General features: G+C 41.0%; 1 pseudogene; it reads right to left on the bottom strand.

The window, feature by feature from the left end:
• Window positions 1–2779: 2779 nt before the first annotated feature.
• Window positions 2780–15414, bottom strand: part of LOC131478263 (golgin-45-like) — a 33808-nt pseudogene continuing 21173 nt past the window's right edge.

Raw genomic sequence — 15414 nt, 5'->3', positions numbered from 1 at the left:
TGGAAATCAGTTTTCAAAGCTGTAGGAAATTGTTTAAGATTGAAATTTTAGAGTGGTGACCTGTTTTTCTGTCACACAATAAATTTGGATTAGTGTTAAAACATTGGAAAGCAGTGTTCTTTTGAAAGCTGAGGATAGTTTGGTTGAGTAAGACAACTAGAACGGAGAGTTGTTTTCACAGCAGAAGACAAATTAGATTTGCAGGAAATTTCTGAAGGGCAGAGAAGCTTTCACAGCTGTTGGAAATTTTGCTGAAGCTTCAAATTCTTGAATGGAGAGCTGTTCTTTCTCACACAGTATGATTTTACTTAACATTTAAATGGTTGAAATGAGTGCCCTTTAGGATGGTAGTAGAAAATTTTGGTCAAGGTCAAATTGCTCAAAATGAGACCTGTTTCCAGGTAGCAGATAATTTTCATTAATAAAGTTTAATTTGGGACAGCGGAGGTTTTCATAGCTGAAGGAAGTTTTGGTTATGGTTGAAAGTCTAGAAAGAAAAGTTTCTTTTTCATCAGATAATACTTTTGGTTAATGCTAACATTTTTCAAATAAGCTTTCTTTTTCATATTTAAAGAACATTTTGATTGAGGTGAATCTTCTAAAGAGGAGAGTTCTTTGTCAGGCACATGAAAATTTTGATTAAGATGAAATTTCTGAAAAAGGAATGTTGTTCTTTTCATAGTTGAGGAAAATTTGGAATACGTTTAGAATTCTGGTTTGAGAATTGGTGTTATTTTTTGGAGTGCAAAAATACTGGTTTACATCAATATTCTGAAAGCAACTATTGTACAAAGCACTGTACTAGCAAATCTAAGACTGAAGCTACTAATGATTCAAAACAAATACAAGAAATGAACAAAATATATGAATTACGACAGGTATGGATGTCTGATAAATTCTTAAGTCATCAGAGGAAGACAAATGCAGAATGAGATGCTGTATATAGTCAAATGGACACTCCCAAGGTTTCTTACTCACAGAGACCATTGTGTAACTTGCCAAAAGACAGATCTGTTAGTCCTCTCCTAACCAACTGTCAATAATGATGGACACACTGAACTCTCTGTCTCCACATGGGCTGGGATAGGAAGCACCCAGGAGTAAGGATGGAGTGTTCCTGCTTAAATGGTTCAAATGAAGGGAATCGCAAAGAGCTATACAAGAAAGCTTCAGAATTTAAACTGCTGAGCCAGAAAACGGACATGTCATGACAATCACCATAACAAAAATGTGAGAAGATGCATTTGTGTCGATGTACACAACTTATCTAGTGAGCTCCTCAAGGTGTGGGAACATTGTTGTGTGTAATTTGTTTATCAGCTGGCTCCATATGCAGTTTTTATTGGGATACAGTGGGTGTTAGCAAGAATTGAGTCCCCTTGTTGGAGACTAATTGGCCAGAAGCAGGGTACAATTGCAGAATCCTTGTATTCACACCTCCACTGGACTCTGGGCAGTGCCCTTAAGACTAGTGATTTATGTCAACACATAGAAATGTAGGCATTTCTTCAAAAAATCAGCTCAGTGGAGGCTCCATAACCCTCTTTCAACCAGTTCAGGACAGGGGTGAGGTCTTGGCATGACTGGCTCCATGCTGCTGGGAGTTCCTCTCACTACCCATTGCATGCATCTCTTTATATACGTGATTGTTCACATTTCCTTACAAACACTTTGGTATTTTTGTCTTAGTTCTATCAGACTGTTAGCATCAGAATCTGGATTTACAATCTCATTGATCCTGTCATGTGTACCCTCCACCAATGGTGTCACCTGAGTAAAGTCCTCCAAATTCTGTACTACCCTTGTCATTTTTATGCTGTTAAAATTCTCTTCATGCCTCGTGCATGATCTCCTTCTCATTCAGCCTGGAAGGTGACAGTGCCCTGCACTCTGGTGAATATGCATTGCGACCACAAAAAGGACATCTGACTTAAGGATTATCAAGCAGGAAATCATGATTATAAGGTCATTATGAGGTGGGAAACACATTTTAGCTGTTGAAACTGATAGGACTTGATTCACTTTCCTCTCAGGTTGCTCATTGCTGACACTAGACCTGGGGAAGAGCAGAAGACACAATCAGAATTTACTAGGTTGGATATCAGAATTTTCCAGAATGGAACAGGAGTAATGATAGTGATGATGATATTGAGAAAGATTTCTGAGAGCAACAACAAAGTTGTTCCAAGTATGACTCTGACTCAGATTTTTGGAGCTCTGTCTTTTGCATCTTTTTAGGCATCTCACTGGCAGGCATAGCTGAGTGACCACAGGCCCCTGTGTTGCTACAGATGCCAGATTCATGGTGATGTTTAAGTTTCTCACTCCACCCCTGAGGAAGAAGCAGCAACTTTGCCTGTTGGCTCTCACAGCAATGAACACTTGCCAACAAGCTAAGGTTAACCTTACAAAACAAAACCATACACCACACTAAGCCCTTCATCTTCACAGAAGGCAGCGAGAGTGACAGGGCAGGGTTAGTACATGATTATATCACTCAGGACAAGGCCAATGGGACAAACTCCAGAGAGCTCAGAAGATGTAGCCTGGTGGAGAGAGGGCAGCTGTTTTGTCCAGCAGTTTCTCTGCACCCTTCCCGTGGAATTTGCATACCTCTGAGTACTTAGGAGTTCTTTCCCAGAACCTCTGACATTTCATCTCTCCATGACTCCTCTTCCTGCTGCCTGTTTGTAATCTGAGGACCAGAAATGTCAGGGGTCATTGTTCTTACTCTTTCTGAGAGTTATTTACATCTACAAAGAAATTCAGAAATGGTCCCTCACACACTGGACTGTTTCAGTTCAATGACGAAGAGCATCATGGCTGTGATCTGTGACCAGAGGAGGCTCAAATTTTATCACTAAAGAAACATACACGCTGCCCTTATGACCTCAGCACAAGTGAATCATCTGCTAGATCACTATAGCTTCCTGTCATAGAGCTAGGCAAAGGCTCTCAAAAGGGCACATGATTGTCAAACTAAGCAATGTTTCTCTAGCCTTACTTTCGGTTGCTGCTGTATTCATCCCTTGCACCACAAACCTAGTTCTAAGCCTCACAACTCTATGTCCCGATATGGCTTCCAGGGGAAACCTACCCCTGTTGTTGAAAGAAGGAATTACCCTTACCCACAATGTTTACATCAAACTCTCTATTTTGCTATGCAACCCCATAGACCTGTGTCTGCTGAATGAGTGAGAATTGTACACATGTACCAAGGTTAAGGGTTGCACAGCATTCGACATCTCACTTCAGATTCTACCTCATCTGTCCCTCAACCAACCCAGGAGAGTGACTTTATTCTGCTTAAGGTACAGTCAAGAGTCCTTCATAATTGATTGCTATAGCTGCCATATAGCATGCTTTTAACCACTGTGGGGATCACAGAACAGAAATCCAGGTGAAGGAAACATGCCTGAACAGCGTCTCTGAAGTCAGAGTGTGCACAGACCTGGGAACCCTCATCTTTGCCCAGATCTCTTCCCTCCTAGGAAGCTCCTCCTGCCACAGCCTCCCTGTGAGGACACTGCAGACTGTCCCTGCTCCAATGCTGTCTCCCCACTGGGTGGAGTTCCCCAGCCTCTGTCCTAGCAGGTCTTCCCTCCTTTCCTTGGACAGTATCTTGGCTGAGCTTGACTTCGTGAGTGCTCTGCCAGATGATGCCCTTTAGAAAGTTGATCCCAGAGGTTCTGGTTCTGGTAGATCTCAGGGCCGTCCACTGTGAGCAGATCTTTGAGATGCTGATGGAGTAAGAAAGAGGTATCTTTTCCTTACTGTGTTTGTTGCTTCAATTGTCTCAGTTGTCTTGTTTGAGGTTGGAATAAGATATCGAATTTCCTAAGGTTAGTGAGAGAAGGGAAGATTCACAATTAGAGATCAGAGGAGGACAGGCTTTAGGTCTCAGAGAGCATATGTGGGAAAAAAAAGTCCTTCTCCCAGGAAAAAGACGGAGTTGTACATTTTGGGTTACCACTAATCCCACCCAAAATGGCCCTAATAGGATTGGAACTCCAGCAACTGAGGAAAAGTCACTTTGGGAGAGTGGAATCATATGATAAATGACTCTAAGTTGTTTCTTTTTAGTTCATCAGCTTATTTGATGACTATCACTTCATCATATGCATTTGAGAGGAAATTAAATGTGGCGAATATTGTGTTTATCGTGCTCCGTGCTTTTAACATTTATTTATAAATAATTGTGACTCACTTACTTGTGTATATGAAGTTCTATGCTTGTCTTGACCCAGGTAAATGCCTTGCTCTGCTAGCTACACTGCCTACCACAGAGATTCTTGCAGCTTATACCTGCTGCATGCCCTTACTTCAGCCTCTTGGGGACAGGTGGGCTCTCAGCCAACTGTTCCTCCTCATGCACCATGTTCTCCCCCAGAGCAGGCCAAATAATGACCTTGTACAGCTAACATTCTGAGAAAACACAGACACACAGCCTCTTTAGATGGCTACACATGCTGCTGAGGTCACAGTAGAGAGTTTTGGGTCCATTCTAGCATGGATATACACTGAATGCTAGCTCTGTTTAAAATCTCTCAAGTCTGTTTCTCCATTAGCCAAATACGTGAGATTTTTGTACATCCCAGAGAGATGAGTAAAGAGAAGCTTAATGTGCATTGGGTAACTCCATCAGATCACACAAACAGTGTTTAGCAGAGCCTAGTCTAACCCCTATGGTGTGAATGTGTGAAGTCAGTCATTTACCAAGCTTGACATCTCCCATATCAATCACCTAGGCTTGGCATGGTGCTCCTGTTTGTGTGGCAAACATCAAAAGATGATACTGGTGAAGGGCCTGTGTGTTGGGACTGCAAATTGCATACAACAAAATCACAAAGAAGAAAAAAATCTGTACACACATATATGCCGTAAGTCTTAGGACAACACATTTGTGAATCTAACAACTCATTCATTATCAATTAGATTGATCACCTATCACATTCAGCCATGAGTCTGACATCATTCAAACACATGTAGAAGTATCCCAATGAGTCTGTATGACATAGTGCATTCTACTCTGACTCAGAGAGGTGGGGACTGCCCCCATAAGATATTACCAGAGGAGGGCACTGAAGCTCAGAGAAAAAGGAAACCTGGTCAGAGGACAGGAGACCAGTCCAGCATTCATGCTCTCTGTACAATGTGCTAATACAGTGAAGATTTGGGTCATTATCTGCATTTTCTTCTCTTCCAAAACTGTTTTCATGTGATTCTACTGGGAAGTGGAAAATTATTATTAATCAAGAAGAGCTGATCTCTCCTCAAAATACATATCTTTACTTAGAATTAAAATTTCTGATTCAAAACTTCTAAGCAAAAATTCCTACAGTGGTTCTTAAAAAAATAACTGCAGAAAAGACACTGCTGATTCCTAATAGGGAGACACCACCAGCTTCCTCTTGTGCAAGCCCTTGTGTTCCCAGGAGTCAAGGTAGACTAGGACCTGCTTTGAATTCTGCATCCCAAAAGCGTCTTCACTCAGGGAGGGACAGAGATTACTGAGAGAGTCTCTATTAAGTTCCCAAAGCACACACTCAAACAAGGGATATCCTGACACTACAGAGGGCTGAAGACAAACCCAGTTTTGGCTCTATGAGTAAGACTACCCTTCTCAGGCTAAATGTGCACCCTCAATGTTTTTACATAGATTGTACCAGAGAAGTTCAGACATCTTCATTATTTTTAAACTGAGATACTGTGCAGATCACTTTTTAATCAACATCACCAGCTTGGTGTTGTGCCAGTTGGGTCTCAAATATTGAATAGACTGACATGAAGAACACTATAATAGTACATGCTGCACAATATCTTGCAGTACACAGAGCATCTCAACACAAGAGTTTTACATCCATTCCTGTGATAACCAAGCTCCTTTGTGTCTGTACCAGGATTCAGTAACAGGGATTATTATCCAAGGCACAACCTAAACCTCACCTCAATTCTCAGAAGAAATACAGCCACCCATCACCTCCAGAACTTAGTGTTTTGTAGTTGGTTGCTGAGGGCATAGGCAGTAGGCCCAAATGGAAGAAGCTTCTCTTTGAGATCTTCAATCTCCTGTGGAGTGTTGTCCAGCTGGGGGCACAAGACCTGGTGTTCTAGGAGGTTCATTTCTGTCCTTGGATCTGTTGGAGTTCTGGAACATGCTGCCATGCTGATGGTGTGGCAGTCATTAATCCAGGGTCTAGGCAGTAGAGAAACAAGCACCTGATGTTTAAAACAAAGTCAAAGGGATTAAATAGAAGTCATGGATGGCAATAGGTTTCAGTCTTCACTTACTGTAGAGAATCACTTCATCGACTTCCAACAATACTTCATAGTTCTTAATCATACAAACAAGGATGAAGTTGCCAGAGCCCTAAGCGAATGCCACTGCCTGTAGTGATGTTTCTGAGGGTGAGAGGGAGGGTTCAGTATGAGGTAACAATCTGGAGTTTCCATGGCAGTATTAGAATGTGGAGGGTGTCATGGCCTCTTAAAGTGCCCTACTCTTCAGTTGGCTAAGCATGGTTCATACAGAAATTTCTTGGACCTTCTGAAGTTCACCCCGATGGAGACCATCCTCTCATCTTTTATTCTTAATAGTTGTGCACACTTGTGTTGATTATATGGGCCCATTACTTTCCAGAAGCTTCAGTGACATAATATCTCTCACAGTGGGACATTCCCAAGAAGTTTTAATTTCTTCTATCACTTTAAAACTCTTCAAGTCTAAAATATATCCTGTATATTTTTCACAACTGAGGTTTTTTTTTTTTTTTCAGAATGAGGGAGTGTAGGGAATTTGCCATAGTGGTTAAGATGTATCCCAGGACACTTGTATCCCAAATGTAAGTGCCTGGAATCATGTGTTAGCTTTGTTCCCACTTTCACATTCCTGGTGCTGCCCACCATGGGAAGTAGCAGATGATGGCTTCTTTTGCCACCTGTGTTGGCCATCATATTCTGTTCCTCTCCTCCTGTGCTGGCCTGGCCACAACCAACCATTTTGTTATCTTGGGAGTCTGAAATGTGTGATAGGCCTTTTGTCTTGTTGTCTTCAGACAAATACAGCACATAGAGTAATGTAAGCTGTTTCCATTTAATAAAAGGCAGAGTTACAAAGATAAGAATGTGCCAGATGTTAGATCTTCCTTCTGCTAATTTTATCACCATAAGTCCACAATAAACAGGATTGGTTCATGCTCAAGATAGAGAAACAGAATTCTAACCAGGTTACTCACATAGATAACAGAGGTCCAAGCACTTAGATCATCTTCTTCAGCCTTCCCAGGTGGGTTAGCCAGGAGCTGTATTGAAAGAGAAACACCAGGACCGAACCTTACACTTGAATGGAATGTTCATGTCCCAAGATGTGCTTTAATTTGCGGTGCTCAGTGCTAGCTCCAGAAAATTCCCTGAAAGTTCCTACAAAAAATAACTGTGACTTGTACTCTTTTTGTGGGAGTTTTTTTGTTTGCTTTTTTTTTAAGAAAATTTGTTTTGCTAATCATTTTTGCAGGTTAGTGAGTACTATGGATCCAGATTGAAGTACACATTAGAATTCAACCTCCACAATGAAATTCATTCATGATTTTGGGAATTTGAGTTTTGCATAGGATTTTTACTTGCTGTACATGTATTCAGATTTCTTGTTTCTCACTGAAACTTTTAGTGCTTTGCATATATTTAGGGAATTGCACAGTCATGGTACCTATAGGCATATATTTCGTACAGGTCAGGGGCAAGCCAGGCTGAACAAGCTCACATCGACTGCTGTCATATATGATCACCAGAATATAAAGTGAGTTGGGCCCAATTTAGTCACGACATACACCAGGACACAATACCACTGGGACTGGGTGCTGGCTGTGCTGGTCTAGGCTGTAACCCCCAGCAGTGGGAGCTGGAATTGGGAATATTCTGGGACGGGCAATGGCTACAGCACCCACTGTCAATTGCTGAGGCAAGGCGGGGCATTCCAGCCTGGGTTACAGCACCCAGTCAGCAGACAAGATTACCTGTAGGGGAGGAGGCAAACCTGGTAGAGGAAATGTGGAGGGCTTGTCTGCTGGACTACCATACCACTTCTACCGGAGAGCATGAGTTGGGATGAGGCAGACCAGACCAGATAGTACTACAACACCTGTGAGCCTCACGTGAGCTAGATTAGGGAAGCGCCAGGCTGGGTTGACTGCTCCTACTGGTGCAAGCATAAATCAGATTGGGTGAAGGTTGCCAGGAAAAACGGGCAGGGTGGATAGCTCTAAGACATTGGGACGCTGTTCCCAAGTGGAAGACTATAAGATGCTTCTGGCTTCTCATTGTGTACCAGTATTTCCTGGCCTGTGTTGCCATTTGGTGAGTGAACTAGCACCTAAAAGATCTTTCCCTCTCAGTCTCTCCTGATCTCCCTAATTAAGACTTTTAAAACATAACTAAAGAATATTTAAAAACCATTCTACAGAGAATACTTTCTTTTTTAGCAAGAAAGTTTTGTTTTATTTTAATGGAAAAGTCAAATGTACAGAAAGGAGAGACAGAGATGATCCTTGTCACTGATTCACTCCCAAAGCAGCTGCAATGTCCTGAGCTGTTTCTATTTGAACCCAGTAACCCAGAGATCATTCTGGTCTCCCACAGGGGTGCAGGGATCCAAAGTTTTGGTCCATTATCAACTGCTTTCTCAGGTGAAAACCTGGGATCTAGATGAGAAGTGGGACCTCCAGGACATAAACTGTGGCACATATGGGATCCTGGCTATGCAAATCCAGGAATTTCACTAGCCACTAGGCTACCACATCAGGCCCCAAATAAAACTTTCCAAAGTTTCCTTATTTAGTACAAGAACTACCAATTTTGTTTTACTCATCTACCTAAATGTTACCATGAGTATTTTTTTCCCATTTGGATAAGTTACAGTAACCTGAATGTTGAACCAATTGTTATTTTTATCACTAACACCATTTGTTCACAATGTGTAAATCCTATTTTGTTGCTTAGTTTGTACAATGACATTATGTTAGGGTTTTACATGTGTGCTTGTTAGAGGTATTGATCTGTTATTTTCTTCTAGTGTTTTTGTATTTAGTATCCAGATGATTCTGGTCTCATAAAAGGAGTTGCATTTAATTCTACTCTTTTTTTAACTGTATTTATTTTGGATGTGTTAGTGCTGCTCAGGATGCCAGACCTTGAGGAATCTTTGAAATTTATTTTTCAAGCAGTTTGCCCATTTCATCTAACTTATTGAGTCGATCACTTTTGTGTTTATAATCATGTCTCTAGTGAACATCCTAATTTCTCAATTTTAACCTCTCTCTCTCTGACTTTCTCTGTCTCGCTTTCTCTGTACCTCTCCCATTCTCTTGGATTATAAATGCATACACACACACATACACACACACACAAGCTACATTGATGGATAACATCCAGATCCAGGTTTCAAACAGCTCTAAATTGTTCTTTGGTTGGGTAGGTAGTGTATTAAATCTAGCAAGGAGTCACAAGGTATAGCAGAAATTTTCTACCACCAGTTTGTACCAATGTCAGGATTCTGACAGGATGATGTCACCTGTGTTGGAGAGTACCCTGATTTTCCACACAGCTGAAAGGGCCCAAGCACTTGGAACATACTCTTCTTCTTTTCCACCAGCATGAGCAAAGAGCTGAGTTAAAAAACGGGATGAAGCTTAACACATGATGCTACGACATTGGCCTTGCATATGACAAATGTTGAGAGAATCAGAAAACAAAAGGAAAGCCAGTTTTCCACTAACAGCCACGTGCAGTGTGTTAACTGCACTTGCTGACTGATGAACACAGGATAGGCTACTACCCTGGGCTTGGATGATGCTTCCTCAACCCCAAGACACAAATACTGAAGATCTCTGGCCCTGGATAGGTAGTCTTTGTGAATATTTAGACAAGGAGATGAAATCTGGACACTCAGAGCCTGGAAATTTAGTTTGAGCCCCTTTATACCCCAGCCTGCTCCTCAGGGTGTCAGTGACCCCAGTCTGCAGGCGAGCAATGTAATCATTAACCCTGCAACCACTTACGTGACATCTTTCTTGCACTTCACAAAGCCACAGCAATAGCCCTACAGAAACTCCATTCCTCTGATCCACCATGTACCCACGGAGTTGCCAGAAGTCTTAAGTTGGATAAGGCTTGGGCTACAAAGCCAGATGTGCACAGTGGTGCCGAGCTGGTAGTCAAATTCACAGTCCTGTAGAAGCAGTCATGTAGCCAGGCATCTCCCTCTCCTAGTCTGGAGGTGACTCCTCATAAGGAAACTCTACTCTCCAAGAAATGGTGTGTGCCCAGACACTCAGCCCCAAGGATCTCATCCAACCCTCTCTCCACCAGTATGAGCACAGAGTTAGCACACAACACTGGTAACAATGGTGACAATTACTGTGTGTTCTCCACAGGGGGGCAGGCATCCTCAGCTTCCTGCACAGAAGGTTCCTTGTAACACAGTCAACGGCCACATCTTCTGGCCTCCCTGTCCCCAGGACTGAACCAAAGTGTCTCCTTAGATCTTAATCCTGAGTGTGCCAGTGAGTCAACAATGTTATACCCAAATTGACCCACTAAAGGGGAGCCTGCAGTGCCTTCAACAAGGTGGGAACCAGGTCTTCTGGAAGCCAGGACTGCATCCCAGACCCAGGCCTGGTGAAAACACAGTGGTTCTCTTCTGCTCAGAGGAAAATGCTTTCAGTGCACCAGTGTCACCGCCAGAGTGCCTCTTTTATTATTATCCATGCTCTGATGGCTTCTGATCCCCCAGGCATGATCCTCACACTAGAGGAAGGCACTGAGGCAGTAAAGTGGGAGGGGATGAGGGTGTAAGCTGTGCTGGGGTGCCGTTGCGCCTGATGTTCCCCAAAGCTGAGTCTGTTTCAGAATCCTGAGTGCTGGGAACCTGAGATCCCTCTACTCTCCTGACACTTGATCCACAGGAAGCCCTCAGCTCCCTGTCCGGCTCCTCTGCTTAGGATGTGTCTTTTCCTCTCTGGTGAGTCACATGTTGAATCAACATTTGCAGGGATTGGGAAACCAGTAAGAACCAACACAGTTGAACTCCAGAACTAGCTTACAAGTAGCTCCCTTTCTTTCTTCATCTGGAGAGGGATATGAAGTGTCTAGGGCACTCAGCCTAGCCCTGGCATGGGGACAAACACAAGTGCTTTGGCTCCTGGGAGAAGGGTTGCTAAAGGTTCAGGAGGCTGAGCAGTAGCATCAGGATAGGGAACCACAGGCTGGGTCAGCTCTGTGCAAACAGCCCCTTAAACTCCACCCACCAAATGAAAATATCATCCTCTTTTCCCTAAGGAGCTATTATTACTCAGGACTAACTCTTCATGCAATGGTGATTTATACAGATTTCAATATCCATGTCTGACAACCATCTTCAGCAGCCAAAGTAATGGGGTACAGTCAGCTGATAGGAACTGCTTCCCTGGTCAATTGATTGTATAGATCGTCATTTAATTTAACAGCATGGAAGTGGCACAAGAACCTTGTGTACCTGCTCCCTCGTGTCCCCTACCATGCTAAAATCAGTTAATTAACAATATGTAAACTTAGTGTCTCCAGCAGCTCCCCTCCTGCCTCTTGCAATTTAGTTAATTGAATGTTTGAAAATGCTGTAGAAATACTGTACTGTGTAGCTGATTAGAGGATGACAGCTTAATTCATTATGAAGAACTAAATTATTGTAACAGTATGAGGAAAAACAGTCAATGGTGGGAATTTAGTGTTGGGAGGGGGTAAACCCAGACTGTATGGAATTGTACCGTAAAATTAAAAATTCGTGTATATATATATATATATACTTTATATTCATATATAAAGTATAATAAAGCCTCTGTTTTTGTCTTCTATGTGCAGTGGTTCCTGGGGTTTAACATGTTCCTGGATGTAGCAGGAAGCAGGAGCTGAAGTCGCCTAGTTTGACCAAAAAACACTCCTCCTAACATACTACATTAGCTTCCAGTGTGATCTCTCTTGCCCTCTGCAGCACCAAAGGCCAGGGTAGTGTCAAGTGTCAAGATCTGAGCTTAGGTTGGCCTGTGCTTCAAGTTGAAGAGACCCCTTCTGAGCTGTCTCAGTAGCACAGCCCTAGCTGCCCCAAGAAAGATCCTTTCTCCTGAGACTCTTCTCTGAGACCTCAGATCCCTGCGGCCCCAGCCTCCTCCTGCTTGTCCCCAACAGGCACGTCTGGTTCTCAAAAATGACCACGGAGTGGTGATGTAATCAACAAGTAAAACACTGCAAGTCCAATAAATCAAAAATTTGAATGGTCTTAAATAAAAACAATTGTGATTAGCATTAAAATTCTAGAAATGAGAGATATTACCAAAGCAGAATAAAATTTTGGTGAATGTCAACTTCTAGAAAGAGTTGTGGTTTTTTGAGAATGGAAGAAAATTTTGTTGCACACCAACTTTATAGAAGTCAGTTGTTTCCTTGTACCAGAACAAAAACTATATAACATTAAAATTTCAGAAAAAAAGTATAGTTTGTACTAACTGAAAAAAAAAAGTTCAATGAAAGTTAAAATTAAGTAGAGTTTTTTTTATTTTGAAAAAATTTGGTTAAGATTAAATTTCTGGAAACAAGACTTTTTGCGGATGAAAATTTTGATAAACAAGAAAATTCTGAAAGAAATTTTCTTTGTGATACTTAAGAAAAATTTTGGTTAAAGCAAAAATTCTGCAGAGATGTTCTCATGCCTGTTAAATTTTAGTCAAATTAATATCCCTGTATTAGGTGGCATTCTATTGCTTGAGAATCCTTGATTAACAATCAAAATTTGAAATAGAAGTTGTTCTGCTAAAGCAAAAGAACATCTAGGGTAACATTAGATTTCTAGAAATGAGTGTCCATCTTCAGGCAGAAAAAAAAAGCTATGGTTGAGGGAAATGTTTCAAAAGGAGACTTGTTTAGTAAGCAGAACAACATTTGATCAACACCACATTCTGTAAAGGAGAGTACTTGTTCATTACAGAAGAAAATGTTGGTTAAAGTTAAGCTCTGGAAAGTAGACACATTTTGTGAACTGTAGGAAACTCTGGTTACTGTTGACATTCTAGAAAAGATAATTGTTCTTTGTCACACAATAAATCTTGATGAACTTTAAAATGCTAGTAAGGAGAGTCCTTTCCATAGAGGGAGAACTCTTTTGTTAAGGTTAAACATCTAGAATGAGAGTCATTTTCATGGCAGAATGTACTTTAGCACAAACTTTCTGGAAAACAGAGAAGTTTTTATACCCGTAGAAAATTTTGGTTATGTTTGAAATCCTATGAAAGACAGTTGTTCTTTAAGGCAGAAGAAAATTTTGGTTAACATTACAATTTTGGAAATGAGTGTCCCTTTTCAAAGATAAAGAACATCAGGGTCAAGTTTAATCATTAAGAAAGGAGAGCTATATTTTTGAAGATAACTTGAAGTTCATATTAAAATTTCTGGAAAGCAGTTTTCATTGCTGTAGGAAATTGGATAAAATGGAAATTCTAGAATGAAGAGTTTTGCTTTGTCACACAATAAATTTTGAATAGTATGAAAAGATTGAATAGCAGTGTTCTTTTGAAAGCTGAACATGGTTTTGGTTCGGTAAGGCAACTAGAAAGGAGAGTTGTTTCCACAGCAGAAGACAAGCTAGATTAGCATGAAATTTCTGGAAAGGAGAGAAGTTTTAATAACTGTTGGAAACATTGGTGAAGATTGAAATTCTTGGAGAGTTGCTCTTTGTCCTACAACACGGTTTTGCTTAACATTTAAATGCTGTTTATGAGTGCCTTTTAGAAGGATGTAGAAAAATTTGGTTAAGGTTAAATTGCTTGAAAGGAGAGCTGATTCCTTGCAGAAGATAATTTTCATTAACGTTAAAATTAGGAGAGCAGAGGTTTTCATAGCTGTAGAAAGTTTTGGTTATGTTTGAAACTCTAGAAAGGATAGCTGCATTTTGTGGCAGGTGATCATTATGATTAACATTAGGACTTGTCAAATGAGCTTTGTTTTTCATAGTCAAAGAACATTTCAGTAAAGGTTAAACTCTAGGAAAGAGAGTTTTTTTTTGCTGTCATATGACAATTATGATTATCAGGAAAGTTCTGGAAATGAATGTTCTTTTTCATAGCTGACGAAAATTTAGCTTATACCTAAAACTGTGGTTTGAGTGTTTCTGTTGTTTTATGGAGTGCAAAAATATTGGTTGGCATGAACATTCTGAAAGCAAATATATTTTCCTTATACCACATTATCAGCAAATAAAAGCATTAAGCAACCATTGAATCAAATGATGCAAGAAATGAGAACAAAATATGTATTACGATAGGCATGGATAGTTGATGAATTCTAAATTCATCAGAGCAAATAAATGCAGAATGAGATGCTGCGTATTCTCAACTGGACGCTCCCCAGTTTTCTTAATGATAGGCCCCATTGTGTAACTTACCAAAGGACAGATCTGTTAGTCTCCTGCCTAAACAACTGACAACAATGGTGGACACACTGAACTCTGTGACTGCACATGGGATGGGGAATGAAGCACCCAGGACTAAGGATGCAGCATTCTTGCTTAAATTTTTCACCTGAAAAGTATCATGAAGAGCTACTCAAAAACTCCAGAATATAGACTGCTGAACCATAAATTTAACCTTTCATGACCATCATAGTAACAAAAACATGAGGAGGTGCATTTGTTTCAATAGGACTAAAGCATTATAACAGTCAGTTTTCATACTTCTAAATTAGATCCACTTTTTCTGTTATTAACTGAAGAAGACATGGCAAGTCCATTGTCTCAGTCAATGGTCTACATTCTAGCGTTTTCAGGTAATTTCCTCATGATTCTTTCCAGGCAAACCTTTTCCACAAGAGCACCACAACTTTATTCTTGACTGCTCCTACAGCATCCCCTGTGGAGACAGCGCATGCCCAGTGGGGCTGTTGTCACAGTGCATCTGGTCTTGAACCTGCTTCTTGGCAGAATGGCAATGAGAGTTAAGGATTCCCAAGAGTCTGAGGCTTTGGGCCTTGGGTTGCTTAGGTGTTTAACCAAGTGGAGGCTGATGGACTCTGATGGCTTTTCTCCAACCTGCCTGTGGGACTAAAAATTACCAAGTGTCAAAAGTGATGTTGGAAACTCACCTCTCAGTGATGGATTTTCCTTTGTTTGGGGTTGAGATTTTTTTCCTTCATCTGCCGTAGTAGCTCATTTGCACATATAAATCTGCAATATCCTTTCAAAATTTCAGTGATCTTTAGTATCTGAGAGTGAGACAGAGGTAAAACCAAATGAGAATCTTTTGCAGGTACTTTGGTAGGTGAGATAGGCTGGCTTTCTCAGTGTTGATCGAGTTCACAGAAGGAACTGAACTCTAGAGAGGAGCTGAGGGACAGTGCCTC

This window comes from Ochotona princeps, chromosome 2 (genome assembly GCF_030435755.1).
Source record: "Ochotona princeps isolate mOchPri1 chromosome 2, mOchPri1.hap1, whole genome shotgun sequence".
Lineage (NCBI taxonomy): Eukaryota > Metazoa > Chordata > Mammalia > Lagomorpha > Ochotonidae > Ochotona > Ochotona princeps.
This window is presented reverse-complemented; position numbering and strand designations above follow the sequence as displayed.